Here is a 26754-nt window from a genome sequence, read left to right as displayed (position 1 = left end):
ATGCTGGGTCTGATCTGGATAGCTTCCCTGGGCTCACGAGAGGCTGATGGTACCCTGCAAGGGTGGCCGGTGCCCCCGGTGGCGACTCTGAGAAGTGTTGAAATTGGCATACTGGAGTGGTGGCCACTGCAGCGGCTGGTCTTCTGGAAGCCCTGTGAGGGGGATGTCAGTGAGCCACTCTGATATGATGTATGAGGAGAAAATCCCTGAGAAGAGAAACGGCCTCTTGCCAAATCCAATGACTCAGGTGATTTATGGTGTTGGCTGCCTGGACAGCAGCCAGTCAACTCAAATGACATTGGAAGTCTAGATCTTGCAATGTAGGCCTAGACAACATGCTTGGAAAACTGTTAAGAAAGCAGCCTTATATTTTTGTGGTAACTTAAGAGCATAAGATTCATCATTCATTAGCTAGGTTTCCAACCAACTGGCGACCAGAATTTAATGTGATTATTCTAAAATCTGCATAAAAACAATATGTACATTTTCCCACCATTGAAGTTTTTCCATCAAATTGACAAAAAGGCTGTGCATGATGATGTAGTGCACATAAAAAATACCTTTTGCGGTTAAATTCCCATGTACACAATACAAGTTAAATGGGTTTCTATCGCATTTTTAACTCACAAAATAAATTGTGTTTATATAGCGAGTCCATTCTGGTATTGGCACATGTGCTCTAGCCAACAGTTTGCGGATACAATGCAGGTATTGTCTACATGATGAGATTATTATGGACAAAAGAGCAAGATTATTTTACTTTCTCAAACTGCAGCCAACCGTCGATGATCATGTCACCAAAATAAGACCCAAAATATTTATTGGAAAAGAAGGAGCATCATCACCGTGCACTTTTACCACCCTGTGAATTCATCATAACTTATTTCATCTGTAGCCTAATAAACTGCATGCTTTCCAGACGAGTCGTGGTTGGAGGATTGCACATGTCATTACGTCGATATGATGGTTATCAATATTTGTACATGAAAGCATTTACCACCGACATTTCTCGCATAATTAATTTTACAGACACAAAAAGATCCCACCTTGTCTAGTGTAATTTGTTTTGTCAACATTTGGTTAGTTTACCAACACATTTTCGGTTTCCATCAGGCATGTCATTAATATTTATTTTTATCCGACATGTACTTTACTCACGTAAAAAGCTGGAAACCTGGTTAGTGAGAAATATTTTCACTCTCTGTCCTTGCAGATCCTCCCATTGTATAGCAATATATTTGACATCTTTACACATTCTAGTGGAAAGATGTCACAGCACTTTACTTTGCACTGAAGTTTAAGATTTCTGTCATTTCTCTTCATCCATATGCTATGATCCACATGTGTTTCAAAGATCTGGGAGAGGGCGGAAAGAGAAGAGACTTGTGCTCCTTCATGGAATTTTGGCCTGAGGTCTTCTCATAGTAAAAAATACACAGTTGTTTTCCCAACTAACTGAATCAGTTTCAAAATGTCCAATCAACGATTGTTTGTTTTTAAGCCGCTCTGTAGAAGAGCGCCTGCTAATTGACCATTATTATTTTTAAATATATGCTTAATAGAAGCCTTGCGTTACATTCCTGTGTAATGTCATTAGTGCTGTTTTGATGTCAGATGTGATTGGCTTTTTCCACCTGTGATGAGTTCTGTCATTCCTGCTTCACTCAGGTTGATCAGACACACACACACACACACACACACACACACACACACACACACCTGCAATACCCTCCTACACATAAGGACACATACAGTGGGGCAAAAAAGTATTTAGTCAGCCACCAATCGTGCAAGTTCTCCGACTTAAAAAGATGAGAGAGGCCTGTAATTTTCATCATAGGTACACTTCAACTATGACAGACAAAATGAGAAAAATAAATCCAGAAAAATCACATTATAGGATTTTTAAGGAATTTATTTGCAAATTATGGGGGATAAACTTTTGTCTTTGACCAAATACCTATTTATCTCAATACTTTGTTATATACACTTTGTTGGCAATGACAGAGGTCAAACGGTTTCTGTAAGTCTTCACAAGGTTTTCACACACTGTTGCTGGTATTTTGGCCCATTCCTCCATGCAGATCTCCTCTAGAGCAGTGATGTTTTGGGGCTGTTGCTGAGCAACACAGACTTTCAACTCCCTCCAAAGATTTTCTATGGGGTTGGGATCTGGAGACTGGCTAGGCCACTCCAGGACCTTGAAATGCTTCTTACGAAGCCACTCCTTCGTTGCCCGAGCGGTGTGTTTGGGATCATTGTCATGCTGAAAGACCCAGCCACGTTTCATCTTCAATGCCCTTGCTGATAGGAGGTTTTCACTCAAAATCTCACGATACATGGCCCCATTCATTCTTTCCTTTACACGGATCAGTCGTCCTGGTCCCCTTGCTCTCTATCAAACTTCAGACGGGCCTGGACATGTACTGGCTTAAGCAGGGGGACACGTCTGGCACTGCAGGATTTGAGTCCCTGGCGGCGTAGGGTGTTACTGATGGTAAGCTTTGTTACTTTGGTCCCAGCTCTCTGCAGGTCATTCACTAGGTCCCCCTGTGTGGTTCTGGGATTTTTGCTCACCGTTCTTGTGATCATTTTGACCCCACGAGGTATGATCTTGCGTGGCGCCCCAGATCGAGGGAGATTATCAGTGGTCTTGTATGTCTTCCATTTCCTAATAATTGCTCCCACAGTTGATTTCTTCAAACCAAGCTGCTTACCTATTGCAGATTCAGTCTTCCTAACCTGATGCAGGTCTACAATTTTGTTTCTGGTGTCCTTTGACAGCTCTTTGGTCTTGGCCATAGTGGAGTTTGGAGTGTGACTGTTTGAGGTTGTGGACATGTGTCTTTTATACTGATAACAAGTTCAAACAGGTGCCATTAATACAGTTAACGAGTGGAGGACAGAGGAGCCTCTTAAAGAAGAAGTTACAGGTCTGTGAGAGCCAGAAATCTTGCTTGTTTGTAGGTGACCAAATACTTATTTTCCACCATAATTTGCAAATAAATTCATTAAAAATCCTACAATGTGATTTTCTGGATTTTTTTTCTTCATTTTGTCTGTCATAGTTGAAGTGTACCTATGATGAAAATTACAGGCCTCTCATCTTTTTAAGTGGGAGAACATGCACAATTGGTGGCTGACTAAATACTTTTTTGCCCCACTGTATAACATGTGTGTATATATATGAACACACATTCCCGGAAAGTGTCTGCAAGTGTGAAAACATGTCCTGAAAGTGTTCGTAACCCTTCTAGCTGTTGGCGTTAATGTCACAATCGCACACAGTGTATAATGTATTCACCATATGCTAGATGTGGATGAAGAAACCTTTCGTCACCTAGGCTACACTGTGGTAGGACCGAGACGCACCTGTCAGAGTAAAATATGAGGAGAGAACACCCAAAGTTACCGCTGCTGCTACGTGTCATCAACAGGCCCACATTTGGTGGGAGAGATGGAGTAAGGGAAAATGCAGAGACACAAATGAGTAAGGAGAGAGTGCAGGAAGAGCGAGTGGGGGAGTGAGAAACAGTTGGACAGGTTGAGGGGGTTTGGTCATGAATGGAAGAGTTTCTGCATCATCTTTTTATCTTTTCTTTTCAGTTAATGGCAACGGCGAACCCTCAAATAACGCCACATTCACATTCTATGTTTGCCTTAAAATTACACCAATACTGTTGTGCTGCCAACATTTATCAGATATTCCAAATGCTCTGTCTCTATCCTCATAACAGTAGTGGCACAAGTTAAAAATACTTTTATTTTCTCTGACCAAATGCAACACAGAGCAGATGTGTCAGGCAGGCGCTGTGACGTGTGATAGCCTGATTACCCAGTGGCTAGTTAAGAGTTAGCACTGACTCAGTTTGCCTGTTATTGTCTCAAATGACACCATTACCATGTCTGCATGGCTAAAAGCCTCCCCCGGGTCAAGGGGGGAACATGCTTTTGGCGTGTCAACACGAGGTGAGAACACACATGAGCCAGATTCAGGCCGTCCGCACCCAAATCACTCCTGACACCTCTTAAGGGGCCCTCAGCATCAATGGCTCTCTGCTACAATTACCCCCTCAGTAATAATGACATAAGCACCCAGTTCCTTCCTGCCATCACCTTTTACTGACCTGAAATCTGATACCAGAGGGTAGTTATCTGATCCTTTAAGCCCAAAAAACCGAGACAGACAGGACTGTTCTCAGAACAGTGGTTATCTGATCCCAGAGGCCGTAGAAGGCTGTTGGTTCCTCAGATAAACTGATTGGGATTCAGAGTACTATTGCTGTTTGCCAAATTTACAAGAGCGAGAGTATCCTCTGAGTGTTTTGTAATTAGTTATGATAACCTAAAAAAGAAAATACTGTACAATTTCCTGCACAAACTTTGAGATTAAGTTTCTATAGATTTGTAAAGATAAAGAATTTCAAAGATGGCAGCCCAAGTTACACAGCAGGGATTTCAACATGATTTTCATGGTTGCAAGCAGGGCTCTAAATGAACACTTTTCATTGGTAGCACTGGTGCTCCCAACTTAAAAGTTACTAACACAACAGAAAATGTAGGAGCACCCGAAAATATGTTTTTTTAATTGATTGAGATATAGCCTATATTGGGCCTAGCCTATATGAATTATAGCTATTTTTGAAGCACATGTTGTGCACTAGAAACCTAAACCCTAATTTTTAACAGTGTAAAGACATTTGTTTATTATAAAAAGCTCAAATATTGATACAAAAACCTGTATTACAAAGTCATTTGTCGAAATATTAAGTTTCTACATTGCGTAAAAGCAGTACCTACTGAGAGGCATTACATTGGAAATTGTACACGGTTTCTTTAAGAGCATCAAGTTTGTGGGTGAAGACATGCAAGAGATCGTCCCACCTTCAAGACAACTCGGAAACTTGCATATGTCCAACTTGGAAACTTGTAGAAAGATGAGGTAGGAGTTTCCCACTTGGAAAATATCAAAATCAACCAATAGAAAGCTCTATGCAAAAAAAAGTATGTACATGTTACCTCTGAGTTTCTGAGTTGTCTTGTACGCGGCACCACTGGCGTAGCACACACTCCTGCAACCCCTTCAAGGTGGGGGGCCCTCAAGTTTTGGGAGCCCCGAACCCAAGAAAAAAACAATAATCACAAAATTGGGGTTGGGCCCCCCAGATAGCATATGAACACGTCATAAGACATGAAAATATATTTTGAATAACAGGGAATTAGCTTTAAAACATTTTCTCTCAGCCTCATGGCAAAATCAGAGATTCATGAGTCGGGACAATCCTTGTCCGGCAAGGAAACTTTTATTTTTATATTCGATTTTGTTGCATTATTTGAGTTTACAAGTTATGTTTTTGGTAATTTAAAGGAAAATATTTGGAGAAAATATTTGTTTTGGCAATTTTCTAAATGTTATAAATATGATTAATTTAATAGGCTCTATGCCTGGACATGCCCTTGTCCGGAGCAACGGATCTACATTTCAAACTCTCCAAAAAATGACAATGATGGATATTATATGAAAAATTATATTATGTAGTTTCTTGCAATAGGCCTTTGTGACAATAAATAATATTTATCTCAAAACTGTGATTCCTAAAAGATGTCAGATTTGTATAAAATCCTAAATTAATCAGGAATGAGCAGGGTCAGCTATACCACAATGACCCCTTATTCATGTCCTCATTACAGGTAGTGCAACAAGACCACTCATGGTCTGTAAAGTTCTCTACTTTTTATCAAACAATATTGGAATCACCTTGGTCACAACCATACGTATTAACCCATCTGCCTGATAGAATTTGAATTTTGGTTCCAATATGTTAGGCCTACATTTCTTTAGGTTTTAGTCAAATTAATGACTGATTATGAGGAAAACAACATTGCTACTGTGTATACAACTTGAATGAAATAAAAAAAAATTGTCAACGCCGTGAAAACCAACTTCGTTAGATTTTTGTTTAACGTCAACTCAACCAATGCTTAAAGATCTGATAGAATGGTTGTTTTTATTGGGGATTTTCAAATGATTAATCGTTTTCAGTGGCTTGTCAACTCAGTCAATTATAGCTTACCCCCTTAAGACCTTAATATTCTGATAAAATATTTTAATCACTGTTCTGTAACATAGGCTTAAACTACTGAAGTATTTGCTGTGCAAGACTTAATGGATAATGTTTGCTTTATAAAATGTATTTAATAGTGCTAACGGCATCAGTCATTCATTAATTGCTAATGATATTGATCTCCTGAAGAAGCCTTTTCTCTCTTTCTGTGAAATTGTGGGATATAGGTAAAGTAACCACGATTAACAGATAAACCAAAAATTATCGACACCGACTACAACGATCAGGCATTTTGCTGATATCATTCATTACGATAAGTAGCCTATACTAGAGAAATGTGAAGTTTGAAATGGAATTAGTTTGCTAATATGGGTGATTGTTAATGGGACAATTGATGGATACAACCATCAAACTAGTAGTAGTTAAAAAGGTCTAAGGGTCTGTGGGTTGGGTTTCTACTTGGCTAAAAAATGGAATTGTTTTTAAGATAGTCATACCGAGGATCATTTAGCTATTGATTTTGAACTTTTGGACTCCTGTAAATACAGTGCATTCAGAAAGTATTCAGACCCCTTGTCTTTTGCCACGTTTTGTTAGGTTACTGCCTTATTCTAAAATGTATTAAATTGTTTGTTTTTTCTCATCAATCTACAAACAATACCCCTTAATGACAGAGCAAAAACAGGTTTTTGGAAATATTTGCTAGTTTATTACAAATAAAAAACAGATCACATTTACATAAGTATTCAGACCCTTACTCAGTACTTTGTTGAAGCACCTTTGGCTTACAGCCTCAAGTCTTCTTGGGTATGACGCTACAAGCTTGGCACACCTGTATTTGGGGAGTTTATCCTATTTCTCTCTGCAGATCCTCTCAAGCTCTGTCAGGTTGGATGGGGAGCGTTGCTGCACAGCTGCTTTCAGGTCTCTCCAAAGATGTTCAATCGGGTCAAGTCTGGGCTCTGGCTGGGCCTCTCAAGGACATTGAGGCTTGTCGCGAAGCCACTTCTGCTGTGTCTCGGCAGTGTGCTTAGGGTTGCTGTCCTGTTGGAAGGTGAACCTTCGCCTCAGTCTGAGGTCCTGAGCACTCTGGAGCAGGTTTTCATCAAGGATCTCCCTGTACTTTGCTCCGTTCATCTTTGCCTTGATCCTGACTAGTCTCCCAGTCCCTGCTGCTGAAAAACATCCCCACAGCATGATGCTGCCACCACCATGCTTCATCGTAGGGATGGTGCCAGGTTTCCTCCAGAAGTGACGCTTGGCATTCAGGCCAAAGAGCTCAATCTTGGTTTCATCAGACCAGAGAATCTTGTTTCTCATGGTCTGAGAGTCCTTTAGGTGCCTTTTTAGCAAACTCCAATCAGGCTGTCATGTGCCTTTTACTGAGGAGTGGCTTCCGTCAGGCCACTCTACCATAAAGGCATGATTGATGGAGTGCTGCAGAGATGGTTGTCCTTCTGGAAGGTTATCCATCCTATAAGAGGAACTCTGGAGCTCTGTCAGAGTGACCATCGGGTTCTTGGTCACCTCCCTGACCAAGGCCCTTCTCCCCCGATTGCTCAGTTTGGCCGGGTCTTGGTGGTTCCAAACATCTTCCATTTAAGAATGATGGAGGCCACTGTGTTCTTGGGACCTTCAATGCTGCAGAAATCTTTTGGTACCCTTCCCCAGATCTGTGCCTCAACACAATCCTGTCTCGGAACTCTATGGACAATTCCTTCGACTTTATGTCTTAGTTTTAGCTCTGACATGTACTGTCAACTGCGGGACCTTATATAGACAGGTGTGTGCCTTTCCAAATCATGTCTAATCAATAGAATTTACCACAGGTGGACCAATCAAGTTGTAGAAAGATCTCAAGGATGATCAATGGAAACAGGATGCACCAGAGCTCAATTTCGAGTCTCATAGCAAAGGGTGTGAATACTTTTGTAAATAATAAGGTATTTCTGTTTGTTTTTTAAAATACATATTTTGATTTTTTTTGTTGCTTTGTCATTATGGGGTATTGTGTGTAGATTGGTAAGGAAAATGTTTTATTTAATCAATTTTAGAATTAGGCTGTAACAAAATGTGGAAAAAGTCAAGGGGTCTGAATACTTTCCGATTGCACTGTATAGCACACTATTTTACATACAGTAGGTTTTTCAAGGACCAAAGAGTTTGGTCTGCTTCGTGTTTTCAATTACGGGGATGCGGCCTCCACAGAAGTCAGAGCATTCATAGTTCTTGTGCTTCGGGGCGCTGACATACGCATCCAATAAATTGGTTTTCATCGCACTACTCGTAGTGATTCAGGGTTAATCTCTATAGCCATCCAGCTAATTACAAGCAACTGGCTAAATGAAAAGACCTTACTTCTTGTGAGATGTTGGGGAGTCCGTTTCCCGGTGCTCTGCCATGACCGTTTTCCCACCTGCATCTCCATCCCAAATCTCCTCAGGAAAATGTGCCTACTATTTATGTGTATTTCACACTATGTTGAGGAAAGAATCGGAGTATAATGCTTGTTCTGATGTCAACCCCAATGCATGTTCATGTCATGGTCATCAGTCATCTGCATTAGAGTTAAACATGAATGATATCTGTATGCTAACTATGCTATTAGCTTATACAAATGGGAGTTAGCATTTAGCAGTCACTTCTTCTAATCCTGAAATGGGACAACTTCTAAATGTTATGCAGCGAAAACAGCCAAATATCCAAATCTTGTTTTGGTAACCACATTTGTGGGCCTGTTACAATGCATCAATCATAACGAATTTGATGAACAGATTTGTTGAATGTGCGCCAACCCAGCGTCCTTCAATCCACCATGGTCCTTATTCCATCGACCTCTTTACTGCATCTTCCCCATTACCTCCCCAATCTCTTTCTAGGAGTTCAAGCTCATGTTAGTGTCTTTGAAATCTCTACACAACGTATCATAAAGATGAATTTTATTTGTGAATTTGTTCTGACAGCCTTTCATCAAAGTTCTCCATGTTTTTTTTCAAGGAATTGAGTTTGTGTTTAGGGATAGGCGTCCCACTAGCGGGACACCAGCCAACAACTTCCGGTGAAATTGGAGGGCGCAATTCAAATAAATAATCGTAATATTAAACATTCATGAACATATAAGTATCTTATATCATTTAAAAGCTTCAATTTTTGTTAAATCTAACTGCGTTGTCCGATTTACAATAAGCTTTACTGCAAAAGCATACCATGTGATTGTCTGAGGACGGCACCCCACATCAACATATTTTTCAACCAGCACAGGCTTCATAAAATCACAAATCACTTATTTTTGAAGATCTTCCTCTGTTTGCAATCCCAAGGGTCCCAGCTACAACATGAATGGTTGTTTTTTTTAGATAAAATCCTTCTTTATATTCCAAAAAGTCTGTTTACTTGGCACCATCAATTTCAGTAATCCACTCATTCAACATGCAGACAAAGGAGTCCAAAAAGCTACTGCTAAACTTTGTCCAAACAAGTCAAACAATGTTTCTATTTAATCCTCAGATACTCTAAAATGTAATTAAACTATATATTTAATAGGGAAAGTAGTATGTTCAATAGGAAAGCAAAATTAGTAAGTGCGCACCCTCATGCGCCGAAAGACTGATATTTTGCCGGTGCTCTCCTAACAAAAACTCTAAATTCTTGCTTGTTTTTAAAAAAAAGCCTTAAACCTTGAATAAAGACTGTTGACATCTAGTGGAAGCCATAGGAATTGCAATCTGGGAGACGAATTTACTTAGGAACAATAGGTTTCAATTATAAGAGCCTGGGACCTCAAAACATAATTATGGTTGGTTTTTCTTCGGATATTCTCCTGCCATTTCAATTCTGTTATAGTCTCAGACATCATTTTAACAGTTTTAGAAACTTCAAAGTATTTTCTATCCAATGCTACCAATTATATGCATATTCTGGCTTCTGTGCCTGAGTAACAGGCCGTTTACTTTGGGCACGTCAGTCAGGCGGAAATTCAGGAAACTAGACCCTATCCCAGAGAGGATTTATACAGGATGTGTCTCCCCCACCTACCATCAACCAATCATGTCATTGCGGAGCTATGCAGAGCCCTCCACATTGTTACAAAATTTGGGAGGCACTTGGTATGATGGTGTATTTTTTTTCTAGTCGCACTGGTGCGACCAGAATAAATGTCAGGTCACACAGCAAAATATTTAGGAGCGTATGCTTTGGTCGCATTTTAGAGCCATGGTTGCAAGGTATCCTGACTTCTACCGCATTTTATGACAGCTGTTTTTGCTTGTGGTGTGGAGGGTATTGTGTCGATACAATTTCAAGCACTGTGTATAACTGGCTTTAGAGAAAATATTTAGACAGGCATTGCTGACAGTCTCTTCTAACATATTAAAATGGTTCCAATTGACAATTGTTTACGCTATTTGTTTGTTTACGCTGCTTAATAACAGAAGCTTTCCGCTGCTGTTTAATATATTTATCCAAGAAACCTCTGTAGTCATTAGTAAAGTTCCAGGTCCCCTTTCATGCCACTCCCCTTGCCCCCTCAGTAACACAGTATTTTAGTACAGGCCAGGAAAAGTGCCATGACTAGTAGGAATGGATCAAGGCCAGAATCAGTATACTTTATCGATGCCAAGGCTCAATGGAGTAGGTCAATGCCAGACTCAAGCCTGCCAGAACCCAGCAGAACCAGAAACACAATATTTACCCACAGATCAGAATGCGAAAAGTGATCTCTCTTTTAGAGTCGAAAGGGCATAGGGATGTAATATTTAAACAACTATTTTCATATCGGCTTTCTGTTAAAATTCCCTGTGAATTCACAATGCTGCTGCCAGCAATGGTTTGGGTCTCACGATGTGTCCCTTTTCAGATGGTTAAGCATTGCACCTGTACTGCCATTACTGTACCCCAATTCGACCTCGCAATGTTTGCATTTCCTTCTCATTTAACTTCTCAAAAGTATTGCCATACAGGATGTTGGTGCTGTTGCTTGCATTTTTCCAAAGTTACTGACGATGACTTGGTGAGTGAGAGTTGACTCCAAAATAATTGATTCCTCAACTCCTTGCATGTCCACTGCCATTTCTGAGTGTCAACAGAGATCTGTATATGATGACGAGATGCTCATGTCTCCGCCCTAACAATGGGAATCGTCCTAAAGGAGAGAAGGCAGGTGACAAGCTTAGGTCCAAAACAAGTCCAAAGAAATGCATTGAGCTTATTTTGGTGAGAGTGAAACCTCTTGCTTCACCCCTTCCTCTCTGGTGTCAGGATTAAATTAAAATCAAATCAAAGTTTATTTGTCACGTGCGCCGAATACAACAGGACCTTACAGTGAAATGCTTACTTACAGACTCTAACCAATAGTGCAAAAAATGTATTAGGTGAACAATAGGTAAGTAAAGAAAGAAAAACAACAGTAAAAAGACAGTGAAAAACATTGGCGAGAATATATACAGTAATGAGGCTACATACAGACACCGGTTAGTCAGGCTGATTGGGGTAGTATGTACATGTAGATATGGTTAAAGTGACTATGCATATATGATGAACAGAGAGTAGCAGTAGCGTAAAGAGGGGTTGGCGGGTGGTGGGTGGTGGGACACAATACAGATACCCCGGTTAGCCAATGTGCGGGAGCACTGGTTGGTCTGGCCAATTGAGGTAGTATGTACATATGTACATTCCGCTAATAATCGCCTCCTAAGAGTCAGTATTTTTTAAACAGAGGAGACTGATTTAGTTGCCGTACTTCCGAGAACACAAGCACTCACATCTTTCATAGTGAGCTAGCAAGGGACAGAGAGAGAGAGCGGAGGGGCACAGTAAGGGCAGGTTCGGCCACCAGGCAGACGGAGTCAAAACTGTGCACTAGGCCTATCTATCGGCAATCAAAAGCTGTATCTTACAATGGAATGTTGTATATTGCAATTTATTGTCTCGCAATTTCTGTAAAGCAGGGCCTGTCAGTAATGAATAGGCTAGGATATTCTACACGCAACAGACTGAAGTCTGAACACGCTCGCATCATTAGCGATGAGCAAGGGCAGGTGGGCAAGCGTGAGGGAGAGAGGAGGGGGCAGACAGAAAGGATGTCTTGGTAATCTGTATCACAACGTCTTGTATGCTTCGCAAAGTAGCCTAAAGTTTGCCTTTTTCTCTTGGTTTAATTTAAATTACACAACTTTCCCCTGGCCTTTATAGCCTACCGTCTAAGTAGGCTATAACACGGAGAATAACATTGTGATAACTGCACTGTGATTTTAAATTTTGTAAAAAAAAAAAATTGAAATCGGTTAGGGATTTTTCTTAACGTTAAGGATCCCAATTTTAAAAAGAGCCTATCCCTCAACTCCCACCAAGGCTTTAAAATAAGGTCTTCATGTAATTGTTTCTGATAGCTGTGGTTTATGATGCTCTTGAGTATAGACTCTCACTCACACACACCCCACACACTTGATTTCTGCTCTGACTATATACCTAAACCTACATTTTTTTCAACTCTTATTGATTTATTTTCCACTGCACTGCTTTCATTGGCCATTTGTAGTTGTTGCTCTGGCCTCATTGGCTGGCTGGAAAGTGTTCTATATTTTTATTGGAAATCTGGTTTTTCATTACGTTCTCCCATTGACTGTTACAGAGGTGCTAGGCATGGATTTTATTAAGCATCTCCATAACAGCAATACAACCATGACCACTGCCTCCCAATCTGCCAGTTGGCAGCATACAGTACAAACACCTCTGCAGGTGACTTCACTTTTTCTTTCTCTCCTTAATTTCTTATTTTCTTTCTCTTGATGTTGTCTTGAAGTCTGTTACTTTTATTACTCTTGTTCAAATCATGTCAAACTTTATTTGTCACATGCACCGAATTAAACAAGTGTAGACCTTACCGTGAAATGCTTACTTACAAGCCCTTAACCAACAGTGCTGTTCAAGAAGAGTTAAGAAAATATTTACCAAATTTTCTAAAGTAAAAAATGAATTAAAATAAAAAGTAACACAATAACATAACAATAACGAGGCAATATATAGGGGGTACCGATACCAGTGTGTGGGGCTACAGGTTAGCTGAGGTAATTTGTACATGTAGGTAGGAGTGAAGTGACTATGCATAGATAATAAACAGCGAGTAGCAGCAGTGTATACAACAAATGGAAGGGGGGTCAATGTAATTGTCCGGTGGCCATTTGCTTAATTGTTCAGCAGTCTTATGGCTTTGGGGTAGAAGCCGTTAAGGAGCCTTTTGGACCTAGACTTAGCACTCCGGTAACGCTTGCTGTGCGGTAGCAGAGAAAACAGTCTATGACTTGGGTGACTGGAGTCTGTGACAATTTTATGGGCTTTCCTCTGACACCACCTATTATATAGGTCCTGGATTGCAGGAAGCTTGGCCCCAGTGATGTACTGGGCTTTACGTTCAGATGCTGAGCAGTTGCCATACCAGGCGGTGATGCAACTGGTCAGGATGCTCTCGATGGTGCAGCTGTATAACTTTTGAGGACCTGGGGACCCATGCCAAATCTTTTCAGTCTCCTGAGGGGGAAAAGGTTTTGTCTTGCCCTCTTCACGACTGTCTTGGTGTGTTTGGACTAGAGGTCGACCGATTAATTGGAATGGCCGATTAATTAGGGACGATTTCAAGTTTTCATAACAATATGATAAAAATATGGTATTTTGGGGCACCGATTTGCCTCTTTTTTTTACACCTTTATTTAATCTTTATTTAACTAGGCAAGTCAGTTAAGAACACATTCTTATTTTCAATGACAGCCTAGAAACAGTGGGTTAACCTCCTTGTTCAGGGGCAGAACGATAGATTTGCACCTTGTCAGCTCGGGGGATCCAATCTTGCAACCTTACAGTTAACTAGTCCAACGCAATAACAACCTGCCTCTCTCTCGTTGCACTCCACAAGGAGACTGCCTGTTACGCAAATGCAGTAAGCCAAGGTAAGTTGCTATCTAGCATTAAACTTATCTTATAAAAAAACAATCAATCATAATCACTAGTTAACCAGACATGGTTGATGATATTACTAGATATTATCTAGCGTGTCCTGCATTGCATATAATCTGACTAAGCATACAAGTATCTGACTGAGCGGTGGTAGGCAGAAGCAGGCGCGTAAACATTAATTCAAACAGCACTCTTGTGCGTTTTGCCAGCAGCTCTTCGTTGTGCATCAAGCTGTTTGACTTCAAGCCTATCAACTCCCGAGATGAGGCTGGTGTAACCGAAGTTAAATGGCTAGCTAGTTAGCGAGCGCTACTCGCTCTGAGCCTTGGGGTGGTTGTTTCCCTTGCTCTGCATGGGTAACGCAGCTTCGATGTGGTGGCTGTTGTCGTTGTGTTGCTGGTTCGAGCCCAGGGAGGAGCGAGGAGAGGGACGGAAGCTATACTGTTACACTGGCAATACTAAAGTGAATATAAGAACATCCAATAGTCAACGGTTAATTAAATACAAATGGTATAGAGGGAAATAGTCCTATAATTCCTATAATAACTACAACCTAAAACTTCTTACCTGGGAGTATTGTTAAAGTTCTCATGTTCTGAGCAAGGAACTGGAAACGTTAGCTTTTACATGGCACATATTTTACATGGAACATTATTTGTTTTTTGCATTATTTAAACCAAATTGAACATGTTTCATTATTTACTTGAGGCTAAATCATGTTAAAAAATATTTTTATAAAATCGGAACCACCAGCTTTCATATGTTCTCATGTTCTGAGCAAGGAACTGAAAAGTTAGCTTTCATACATGGCACATATTTTACATGGAACATATTGCACTTTTACTTTCTTCTCCAACACTTTGTTTTTGCATTATTTAAACCAAATTGAACATGTTTCATTATTTACTTGAGGCTAAATTGATTTTATTGATGTATTATATTAAGTTAAAATAAGTGTGCATTCAATATTGTTGTAATTGTCATTATTACAAATACATTTTTTAAAAAGTTTATTTATTTATTCTTTTTTTATTTTATTTTTTTATATTTTTATAAATCGGCCGATTAACCGGTATCGGCTCTTTTGGTCATCCAATATTCGGTATCGGTATCGGCCTTGAAAAATCATAATCGGTCGACCTCTAGTTTGGACCATGATAGTACTTTGATGATGTGGACACCAAGGAACTTGAAACTCTCGACCCGCTCCACTACAGCCCCGTTGATGTTAATGGGGACATGTTCGGCCTGCCTTTTCCTGTGGTCCACGATCAGCTCCTTTTGTCTTGCTCACATTGAGAGAAAGGTTGTTGTCCTGGTACCACTCTGCCAGTTCTCTGACCTCCTCCCTATAGGCTGTCTCATCGTTGTCGGTGAACAGGCCTACCACTGCGGTGTCGTCAGCAAACTTAATGATGGTGTTGGAGTCGTGCTTCGCCATGCAGTAGTGGGTGAACAGGGAGTACAGGAGGGGACTAAGTACACACCCCTGAGGGGCCCCTGTGTTGAGGATCAGCGTGGCAGACATGTTGTTGCCTACCCTTACCACCTGGGGGCAGCCCATCAGGAAGTTTCTTCTCCCTCTCAAGTTCCATCTCTTTTCAAACCCTTCTCTCTCCACCGCTTCTCAACAGGAGCCTCCAGGAGGTATGTGTTCTCTGGGATCCAGCCCACGTCTGTGCCCCACCTAGGGAATTACATTGGGGCTCTGGAGAGCTGGGTGTCCCTGCAGAGCCAGTTCCCCTCAGTGCTCTACAGCATAGTGGACCTGCACTCCATCACCCAGTCCCAGGACCCCGCCCTTCTGCGGGTCAACATACTGGTCATGGTTGCCAGCCTGCTGGCCTGTGGCATCGACCCAGAGACATCTATCCTCTTCCAGCAGTCACAGGTTAGTCAGACACACATGCAGGCAGGTACACACTCATGCACACACACAAACACAATCACTGCTCTATTAAAAGAGTTTGAGCCTATTTTCTAATGTGGTGTTGCAAACAGTTGGAAAAGCTGAGAGTGTGTTTGTGACTTGGTGGTCTGAGCAGGCTGCTTTGGATCTGTTTCCCAGCATGTCATCAAGAAAGTCAGCTGAAGTGGTGGCCATATTGGAATGTTTATTTTATCATGGCAAGCTCTGAATGGTTACCTAATGCAGGCAATTTAAAATGCTTATTTTATCACTCCAATCCTTATCTTCACTGTGTGCTCTGCAAATTCACAGGGATTATGAAAACACATACCACCATTTACTTCAGAGGAAGCCACATGAAGGGATGAAGGCGATAAGATTTTTTTTTGTTAAACTCCTGAGTTAGGAAAGGAAGTGTAATCTGAATATACATTTTCTTCTCACTGGACAATTCAAATGTGTGTTTGTATGTGTGTGTCAGACTTATCTCAGCAAGTGACGTATGTGTTTTGTTAGTGTGGTCCATCTGTGATATTTCTCTCACACACGCACCAAGGCCTATTTTTATTCCCATTTAGCTTCATGCCACATATCTTGGCAGCGAAGGGGATCTCCTATTGAACAAACAAACCAGAGTCTGTTCCACATGTACAAATACCATTACCGCCCAAAGAAAACACTTGACTTCATTGAAAAAATGGTGACCAGTTGAAATCAATAGTGTCTTAAGTGAAGGGCCTTCAGCTTGAAAAGATTGCGCGAGTGTGTGTGTGTGTGGGCATATGTGTCCGAGAGAAAGACCATAGTAAAGTTACACCAATGGAAGCTCCTCAGATGAGGAAGGGGAAAACCATCCTACTCAGTGAACTTCATAAAAGATAAAAAATAGTGAAACGTCTGTTATCCTTTTTAGATAAAACTATACTAAATATATTCACGTCACCAAATAATGAATTAAAACACAATGTTTTGCAATGAAGGTCTACAGTAGCCTCAACAGCACCCTACACAGAGTGCTACCCTACAGGACAGCTATTTTCCGTCCTCTGGGTGCATTGACTTCAATACAAAACCTAGGAGGCTCACTGTTCTCACCCACTTCCATAGACTTACACAGTAATTATGACGACTTCCAGAGGACACCCTCCGACCCATCAGATCTCTTGCAGCATGAACTGACATGTTGTTCATCCAATCAAAGGATCAGAGCATGGATATAGTACTGAACACATAAGCTGCAGATAGCTAGCACTGCAGTGCATAACATTTGGTGAGTAGTTGACTCAGAGAGAGAAAGACAATAGTTGAAGAGTTTTGAACAAATGTATTTCTTAATAAATGGCTCACTAGTCACTTTAAACAACGCCACCTTTAATGCCACTTTAATAATGTTACATATCTTACATTAATCATATCACATGTATATACTGTATTGAGACCCAATCACTGGACACTTTAATAAATGGATCACTAGTCACTTTAAACAATGCCACTTTAATCATGTTTGCATATCTTACATTACTCATATCACATGTATATACTGTATTTTATTCCATCTACTGCACCTTGCCTATGCCGCTCTGCCATCGCTCATCCATATACTTATATGTACATATTCTCATTCACCCCTTTAAATGTGTGTGTATTAGGTAGTTGTTGGGGAATTGTTAGATTACTTGTTAGATTTGTGTGTATTAGGTAGTTGTTGGGGAATTGTTAGATTACTTGTTACATATTACTGCACTTTTGGAACTAGAAGCTTAAGCATTTCGCTACACTCGCATAAACATCTGCTAACCAAGTGTATGTGACCAAAATGTTTTTATTTCATTTGATTTGGTAAGCTGCCTAAATGACTACCGCCCCATAGCACTCACATCGGTAGCCATGAAGTGCTTTGAAAGACTGGTGACGGCTCACAACACCATCATCCCGGAAACCCTAGACCAACTCCAATCCACATACCGCCCTAACAGATTCACAGATAACGCAATCTCAATCGCACTCCACACTGTCCTTTCCCACCTGGACAATAGGAACACCTATGTGAGAATGCTGTTCATTGACTACAGCTCAGCGTTCAACACCATAGCGCCCACAAAGCTCATCACTAAGCTAAGGACCCTGGGACTAAGCACCTCCCTCTGCAACTGGATCCTTGACTTCCTGACGGGCCGCCCCCAGGTGGTAAGGGTAGGCAACAACACAACTGCCATGCTGATCCTCAACACAGTGGCCCCTCAGGGGTGTGTGCTTAGTCCCCTCCTGTACTACCTGTTCACCCACGACTGCGTGACCATCATTAAGTTTGACGACACAACGGTGGTAGACCTGATCACTGACAATGATGAGACAGCCTATAGGGAGGAAGTCAGAGACCTGGCAGTGTAGTGCCAGGACAACAACCTTCTCCCTCAAAGTGAGCAAGACAAATGAACACACCCCCATTCACGTGACGGGTGAAGGGGGTAAAGAGTTCCTTGGTGTCCACATCACCAAACTATCATGGTCCAAACACACCAATAAAGTTGTGAAGAGGGCACAACCACGCCTTTTCCCCCTCAAGAGACTGAAAAGATTTGGCATGGGTCCCCAGATCCTCAAAATATTCTACAGCTGCACCATCGAGAGCATCCTGACCAGTTGCATCACCGTCTGGTATGGCAACTGCTCGGCATCCGACCGTAAGGCGCCACAGAGTAGTGGGTACAGCCCAGTACATCACTGGGGCTAAGATTCCTGCCATCCAGGACCTATATACAAGGAGGTGTCAAAGGAAGGCCTAAATAATTGTCAGAGACTCCAGTCACCCAAGTCATAGACTGTTCTCTCAGCTACCGCACGGCAAGTGGTACCGGAGCGCCAAGTTTAGGTCCAAAAGGCTCCTTAATTAACAGCTTCTACCCTAAAGCCATAAGACTGCTGAACAATTAAGCAGAAGGCCAGCCAGAAGATTTTCCCCCACCCCCCGTTTTTACACTGCTGCTACTCGCTGTTTATTATCTATGCATAGTCACTTTACCCCTACCTACCCCCGCACATTGGCTCAGTACCGGTACCCCCTGTACATAGCCTTAATATTGTAACTTTGTTATTTTTGTAAATATTTTCTTAACTCTATTTCTTGAACTGCATTGTTGGTTAAGGACTTGTTAGTAAGCATTTCAAGGTGAGTTCTACACCTGTTGCATTTGATGCATGTGACAATTACAATTTGATTGATTATAAATATGTGTGAGTGAGCAAATTATGGAGTGAGTGTGTCACGACTCCGACCGAAGGACACTCCCCTTCCCGTTCGGGTGGCGCTCGGCGGTCGTCATCACCGGCCTACTAGCTGCTACTGATTATTTCCTCCCCCTCCTTATGTGTTGATTGTGTGCACCTGTTTTGAGTTAGGTAGTAGGCTTTATTAGTCAGCCGGCCCACAGGGTTCCTTGTGCGGGATTAATTAATGTGATCGTCTGTTTGGTGTACTTATGTGCACGTCTATTGGGTTTTGTGTTTTCCCATTTTGTGGGTTTTCCCTGGACGGTTTAAGTCCCCCTGTTTGGGGCATTTGTTCAGTACGCCCTGTGTTTTTGTGAGGGTTGGCTTATGTTCAGCGTTTGTATCAGTGCATTAAAATAGCACTCCTCTGAACTCTCTGCTTCCTGCGCCTGACTCCTCACCCACTACACTCAGACCGTTACAGAATCCCGCACCCTGGAATGGAGTCAGCAGGAGCAACAGCCACTCCCCTCCCATCGATGGAAGAGAGGGTTCTACATCACACCACCGTTCTCCATCGGATCGGAACGGCGATGGATCTGGTGATGGAGAGAATGGACCGATGGGAGAGAAGCGGTCTCCTCTCTCCACCTTCGGCCCCTCCTCCTCAGGACTCCCCATCTCCCGACTCCAGCACCCTCCGTCTTACGCTCCCAAGGGTCTATGATGGAACGGCAGCAGGGTGCCAGGGGTTCTTACTCCAGCTAGAACTGTAGTTGGCCACCGTCAGACCTACTCCCTCGGGAGCGGAGAGGGTGAATGTCCTCATTTCCTGCCTCACGGGTCGTGCTCTGGAGTGGGCAAATGCAGTTTGGAATGGCCCAGACTCAGCGAAGGAGCACTACTCCGAGTTTTCTCGCCGTTCCGCGCCGTGTTTGACCATCCTCCAGATGGCCGAGCGGCGGGAGAACGACTATTCCATCTCCGGCAGGAGAAAAGGAGCGCCCAGGATTACGCGTTGGAGTTCCGTACCTTGGCAGCAGGATCCGGGTGGAACGACAGGGCCCTTATCGACCACTACAGGTGTAGTCTCCGGGAGGACGTCCGCAGGGAGCTAGCGTGTCGGGACACCGCTCTTTCCTTGGATGAGCTAATCGACATGTCCATCCGACTGGACAATCTGCTGGCAGCCCGCGGGCGTTCGGACAGGGTCCTGTGTGTTCCACCACCCAGCACCTCCAAACACTTTCAATGAGAACAGAAATCCACTTTGGGTTTAAAAAAACTAACTTCACCAAAAACAGTAAAAAAATGAATACATTAACAGCTATAAATAAAATGCATACAAAATACATAAAACGACTTCTTAGTCATGGCCTCTAAAATGGCCATAAAGGAGTGCCTCACGGGTGGTCACCTCCTTCTCCCACCTCTGGACCCTTTGGGGAGAAAGAGGAGCCCACATTTATTTTTGCTTCAGCCTAAGGTTCTCCCACTTATTTTTCTCCCATGCAGGTGACAGCTTCCCCTCCAGCTCACACTCCTTTATCTAGATCATGAAAAGACATGAGATTAAGTACATTAACCAAAACATGAGTAAAGTAAAGTTGTTTGAACTTTATGTAGCTAGATGGCCACATACTTTATAAAATTGGAGTGCCAAGGTGAAACAGTAGTGAGTGCAGCTTACCATTACTTTTACCTTAACAAGGGTGTATACTCCAAACATTTGCAAAACGTTTTGCAACAAAAACTAGCGTTTCTATTGGAAAGGTTCAGCAAACGAAACAGTGAACCTGCCTGAATCTGTCCAATAGAAACACTAGTTTTCATTGCAAAACAGAATATTTTGCAACAGTGCAATATTTTGCAACAGTCCAACAATGCAGTAATAACCAACAAGTAATCTAACTAACAATTCCAAAACTACTGTCTTATACACAGTGTAAGGGGATAAAGAATATGTACATAAGGATATATGAATGAGTGATGGTACAGAGCAGCATAGGCAAGATACAGTAGATGGTATCGAGTACAGTATATACATATGAGATGAGTATGTAAACAAAGTGGCATAGTTAAAGTGGCTAGTGATACATTTATTACATAAGGATGCAGTCGATGATATAGAGTACAGTATATACGTATGCATATGAGATGAATAATGTAGGGTAAGTAACATTATATAAGGTAGCATTGTTAAAAGTGGCTAGTGATATATTTACATTTCCCATCAATTCCCATTATTAAAGTGGCTGGAGTTGAGTCAGTGTCAGTGTCAGTGTGTTGGCAGCAGCCACTCAATGTTAGTGGTGGCTGTTTAACAGTCTGATGGCCTTGAGATAGAAGCTGTTTTTCAGTCTCTTGGTCCCAGCTTTGATGCACCTGTACTGACCTCGCCTTCTGGATGATAGCGGGGTGAACAGGCAGTGGCTCGGGTGGTTGATGTCCTTGATGATCTTTATGGCCTTCCTGTAACATCGGGTGGTGTAGGTGTCCTGGAGGGCAGGTAGTTTGCCCCCGGTGATGCGTTGTGCAGACCTCACTACCCTCTGGAGAGCCTTACGGTTGTGGGCGGAGCAGTTGCCGTACCAGGCGGTGATACAGCCCGCCAGGATGCTCTCGATTGTGCATCTGTAGAAGTTTGTGAGTGCTTTTGGTGACAAGCCGAATTTCTTCAGCCTCCTGAGGTTGAAGAGGCGCTGCTGCGCCTTCTTCACGATGCTGTCTGTGTGAGTGGACCAATTCAGTTTGTCTGTGATGTGTATGCCGAGGAACTTAAAACTTGCTACCCTCTCCACTACTGTTTCATCGATGTGGATAGGGGGTGTTCCCTCTGCTGTTTCCTGAAGTCCACAATCATCTCCTTAGTTTTGTTGACGTTGAGTGTGAGGTTATTTTCCTGACACCACACTCCGAGGGCCCTCACCTCCTCCCTGTAGGCCGTCTCGTCGTTGTTGGTAATCAAGCCTACCACTGTTGTGTCGTCCGCAAACTTGATGATTGAGTTGGAGGCGTGCGTGGCCACGCAGTCGTGGGTGAACAGGGAGTACAGGAGAGGGCTCAGAACGCACCCTTGTGGGGCCCCAGTGTTGAGGATCAGCGGGGTGGAGATGTTGTTGCCTACCCTCACCACCTGGGGGCGGCCCGTCAAGAAGTCCAGTACCCAGTTGCACAGGGCGGGGTCGAGACCCAGGGTCTCGAACTTGATGACGAGCTTGGAGGGTACTATGGTGTTGAATGCCGAGCTGTAGTCGATGAACAGCATTCTCACATAGGTGTTCCTCTTGTCCAGATGGGTTAGGGCAGTGTGCAGTGTGGTTGAGATTGCATCGTCTGTGGACCTATTTGGACGGTAAGCAAATTGGAGTGGGTCTAGGGTGTCAGGTAGGGTGGAGGTGATATGGTCCTTGACTAGTCTCTCAAAGCACTTCATGATGACGAAAGTGAGTGCTACGGGGCGGTAGTCGTTTAGCTCAGTTACCTTAGCTTTCTTGGGAACAGGAACAATGGTGGCCCTCTTGAAGCATGTGGGAACAGCAGACTGATATAGGGATTGATTGAATATGTCCGTAAACACACCGGCCAGCTGGTCTGCGCATGCTCTGAGGGCACGGCTGGGGATGCCGTCTGGGCCTGCAGCCTTGCGAGGGTTAACACGTTTAAATGTCTTACTCACCTCGGCTGCAGTGAAGGAGGGTCCGCATGTTATCAGCTGTTGTCAAAGGAGAAATTATTTGACATCTGTGCATCGAAAATATACTCGATTTTCGAAATGTCACATACTATAAAACATTCTTTTTTTTTTGCATATGCCAACGGCCTACTATTTAGGACTCAAGTATGGGTATTCGGACACAACCACTGTCTGTCACCTTTACTCCAATTTGTCTCTCGATCTGTGCATCTACATTATAAACTTTCATTTATAGGCTAGGTTGTAGCATGATGGGTATAGGTCAAATTGGAGTATCATGTAGTAGCCTAAACCGCATCGCTGTTATATTGAGCTTGGTGAATGGAATATGAATGACAGTCCTGCCAATATGCTGTAATAGAAATAAGGCCATGCACATAACAACTAGTCTTCCCTAGTATTAAAACGCCACCGACCGCCACTGAGTTGCTCCATTTCTTACTGGAATAACAGCAGCAGATCCACAAAGCTCTGAGGTTTATAGGAATATTTTGGCTTTCTCCTAAATAAATAAAAAATGAGTCCTATAAATCACATAATCCATAACATTACTAGTAGTGTGTTCGTTTCAGATACTACGAAGAAAGATCACATTCAATATGAATGGAGTTGATGTTCATTCTAAAATGTATTTTATTTAACCTAGATCTATATCAGTGTGTCCTTCCTCACTCTGCTGACATCAACATCTGTCCTATTTCACGTTCATAGTCTGTCTGTAACAAATCCCCCCTCTCTAGCTACAAGTATTCAGTGTAAAATGTTTGTTTATGTCCGTGCTGTCTTGAGTTTACGTCACACTCTTTAGAATCCGTTTTAAGCGGAGAGGGATGGCAGTCACTTCGCCAGCACCCATAAACTCTAAGTCTCTGAAGCAGAAGGATTTTGTGCCTTTTTTTTTTTCCATGTTGGCAAGGCTCAAAGGTTTTAGAGAGACCCATGTTGAGAGAGAGAAAGAAGTATGGGATGGCTGTAGTGTGATGCAGAGAGGGAGTCGTTAAATCCAGCCCTGCTAATGTCCAGGAGATTGGAGTTATTTAATGGCTCTAATGCCTTGTCACTGATGTAGTATAATGGAGTATGGCTATTAGCTATGCATCTGGGCAACATAGCACCTGGTTGTTAGGGCACAGGGAAGATCCAGTATAGTTCCTATCTCTGCCACATGGTGGGGCTGAAGAGTCCCACCATGTGAGGATCTGGAAGGTTTTTACTTATGTTTATTTGAGGTGGTGGAGAAGATACTTGATGTTTAATTTTACATGTGGGCTTAGTTTAAAACCAATAATAATATTTAGGCTTGGACCATGTTGAGTGACTGGTTGTGGTGTCTTCCTCCCTTCCACAGGTCTCTGAACACTCTGAACTGTCCTGGATCCTGGGCTGCCTCGCCAGTATTCCCCCGACTCAGACACCTGCCTCAGTGAAAGGTACAAAACAGCTAGGGAATACTGTAGGATTTGAAATGCAGTGATACAACCACTGAATGAGTTTACATGGGGACTAATCCTGACTTTTTGTGTAAATTATGCATTAATATCAATGGCTGCACAATTGAGTTGATGATCAGTTAAATTGTTAGTCAAGTTACAAATGGTTGAAAGTTCAATGGTATTCTTCCATTTTCCTCTATTTCCTTTCTCATGTTCAGCATCCTGACTATTGTTAGTCCTGTTTGTTTCTCATAGCAGCACCTCACCTGCCAGATCTGTTTAAATGTTCTCATAATGACAGTGATTTCCTTGGCCACATGCAGTTCTACTAGGAGGCCAGAGGGAAGGAAAGGACGGCCAGCAGTGTTCTGGTTCTACACTGAAAACACCTTTTGTTTACTCAACAGCTGACTTCACGTCAAACGTGGTGGAAAATGTCCTGTGATTCAGCCATGTTGAGTTTGTATGAGCGAGTGCTCTTCACTCGTAAAGAGAACAGGCCGCCTTAAAGAGAAGCTAACCTGTTTTCTTTTTCTTCTTTTTGTCTTTCATTTTCTACTTTTCTCTCCTTGCAATGTTTCTTTTTCTTTCTTCTTGCTACACCCCTCTCCCCTATTTCTCTTGCTCTCTCTCCAGATGAAAAGTAAACAGAAGAATGAGGGGAGTGTGGGGCTGTAGTCTTTCCCCGTCCTGCAGGCTGCGGATATTCTCCTTTACAAGTGAGCTCAGTCTCTATTAAGTGTGGGTGTGCAGCAGCAAATAAATTTAATTAATATTTTAAAAAATAAATTCTATGTTGTATGTTGTTACGGGTCCACTCACGTCCCAGTAGGATAAGATCAGGTCCAACATCTGGACTTGGCTCAGGACCTAGCCCGCATCTTCAAGAACACATATGGAGACTTATTCCCTGAGCCACGTGTTCTGCTCAGTAAGTTACTGTGTACCACACAGGGGTTACATCTATGGATGCAGGCAGTGTAGTACATTTTCTCTTACTCAGACACTCACTCATACGTAAACATACTCAAAATCCAACTCTCTCTTTATAATTTTCTCTCTCTCATACACTACACATAGATATACCCGTATGGATACGTACATCCAGATGCACATGCACAAAGACACATGGCCAGCATGTCCTACTGATGGATACTTAACCCCACTCTGATACACTCCGTTTTATACTCCTTCATTATCGCCATCATGAAAGCACAAGATGTAACCAGCCATGCGTGCAATGGAGCTTTGATTAAAGGACCGTTCCCTTCCTCATATATCTGAGAAATAAAGTGATAATAGATTTGGGGAGGCGGGAGGGGGTATGTCCTCAAGACGACTTCAGAGATATGTGTGTGCGCCCGCGTGTTGAGATGGATAGATGAAAGTGTGTGTGTATTACAGGGGCGGGTTAGGGACAGTAGTTGGCTCAGGCTGATTGATTCTGTCTTTTTGTGCTGTCTTTGGCTGTTTACCGATGGACGTTTTGTGGGAAAGAGACCAGAGCAACAGCTTCTGGCAGAACTGCCAGTCATCAGCTACCACTTTGAATCCCAATCAAAGATGTCCTCTTAAATCACCCTGAAACAAAGAGCTCATCAGGAAAGAGACCCTCCCCCATCCATCCTCCAGTGCCACCCCCCATGCACCCCTGACTTCTCTGCTGACAGCATACTGCCAGGACCTGGTTCTTCTTATCGGGATATGATTAACTGATATCCCATGCATACATTCACCTTAATAACAATAATAGCCATATCGCTGCCAAACACAACCCGGCCTTAACAAGGCCTATTCTCTTTTCATCCCAATCAAGCTCCACACGGAAGGTCAAATCCCTCCGCGACCCCTCCAAGATGTCCAAGTCAGACCCCCAGAAGATGGTCACCGTCAACCTCCTTGACTCGCCCGATGACATTGTCCTCAAAATCCGCTGTACCGTCAGACTTCACCTTCGTGGTGACCTTTGACCCTGCGGCACGCCTGGGTGTGTCCAACCTGGTGCTGATGCACGCAGCAGGTTGCACGGTGGAGGAGGCGGTGGGGCTAGACACGGGGAAGTACAAACAGCTGGTCGAGGAGGCCATGGTGGTGCGGCTCACACCGATCAGGGAGGAGATTGAGAGGCTGAGGGGGGACAGGAGGCACCTGGAGAGGCTGCTGGCCCAGGGAGCCCACAGGGCCAGGGAACTGGCTGCACCCATCCTCAAGGAGGTCAGCCACAGAGTAGACTTTTACTGAAGGAGGGGGGGACTTGTTAAACTGTTTAAAAAAGTAGAGACTTGCACTCTGTGTATGGGGAATGGAAGATTCTACTGGTGCTTGACTACGTTTGCTTGAGTTACGTATATTCTCGTCATTTATTCATCTCTGCCTTGCTTCAAATTAATGGAAATATATTTTTTACTTAAACAATAAATATATGCATAGGATATGCTATGGGTTTTCTGTGGAAAGTCCAATGAGAACTCTCAAGCTCTAATACAATAAACA

General features: G+C 42.7%; 1 pseudogene; it reads left to right on the top strand.

Moving 5' to 3' along the window:
- Positions 1–26502, top strand: LOC112225037 (annotated as a pseudogene).
- The last annotated feature ends 252 nt before the right edge of the window (positions 26503–26754 follow it).

This window comes from Oncorhynchus tshawytscha, linkage group LG26, assembly GCF_018296145.1.
Source record: "Oncorhynchus tshawytscha isolate Ot180627B linkage group LG26, Otsh_v2.0, whole genome shotgun sequence".
NCBI classification, from domain to species: Eukaryota; Metazoa; Chordata; class Actinopteri; order Salmoniformes; family Salmonidae; genus Oncorhynchus; species Oncorhynchus tshawytscha.
This window is presented reverse-complemented; position numbering and strand designations above follow the sequence as displayed.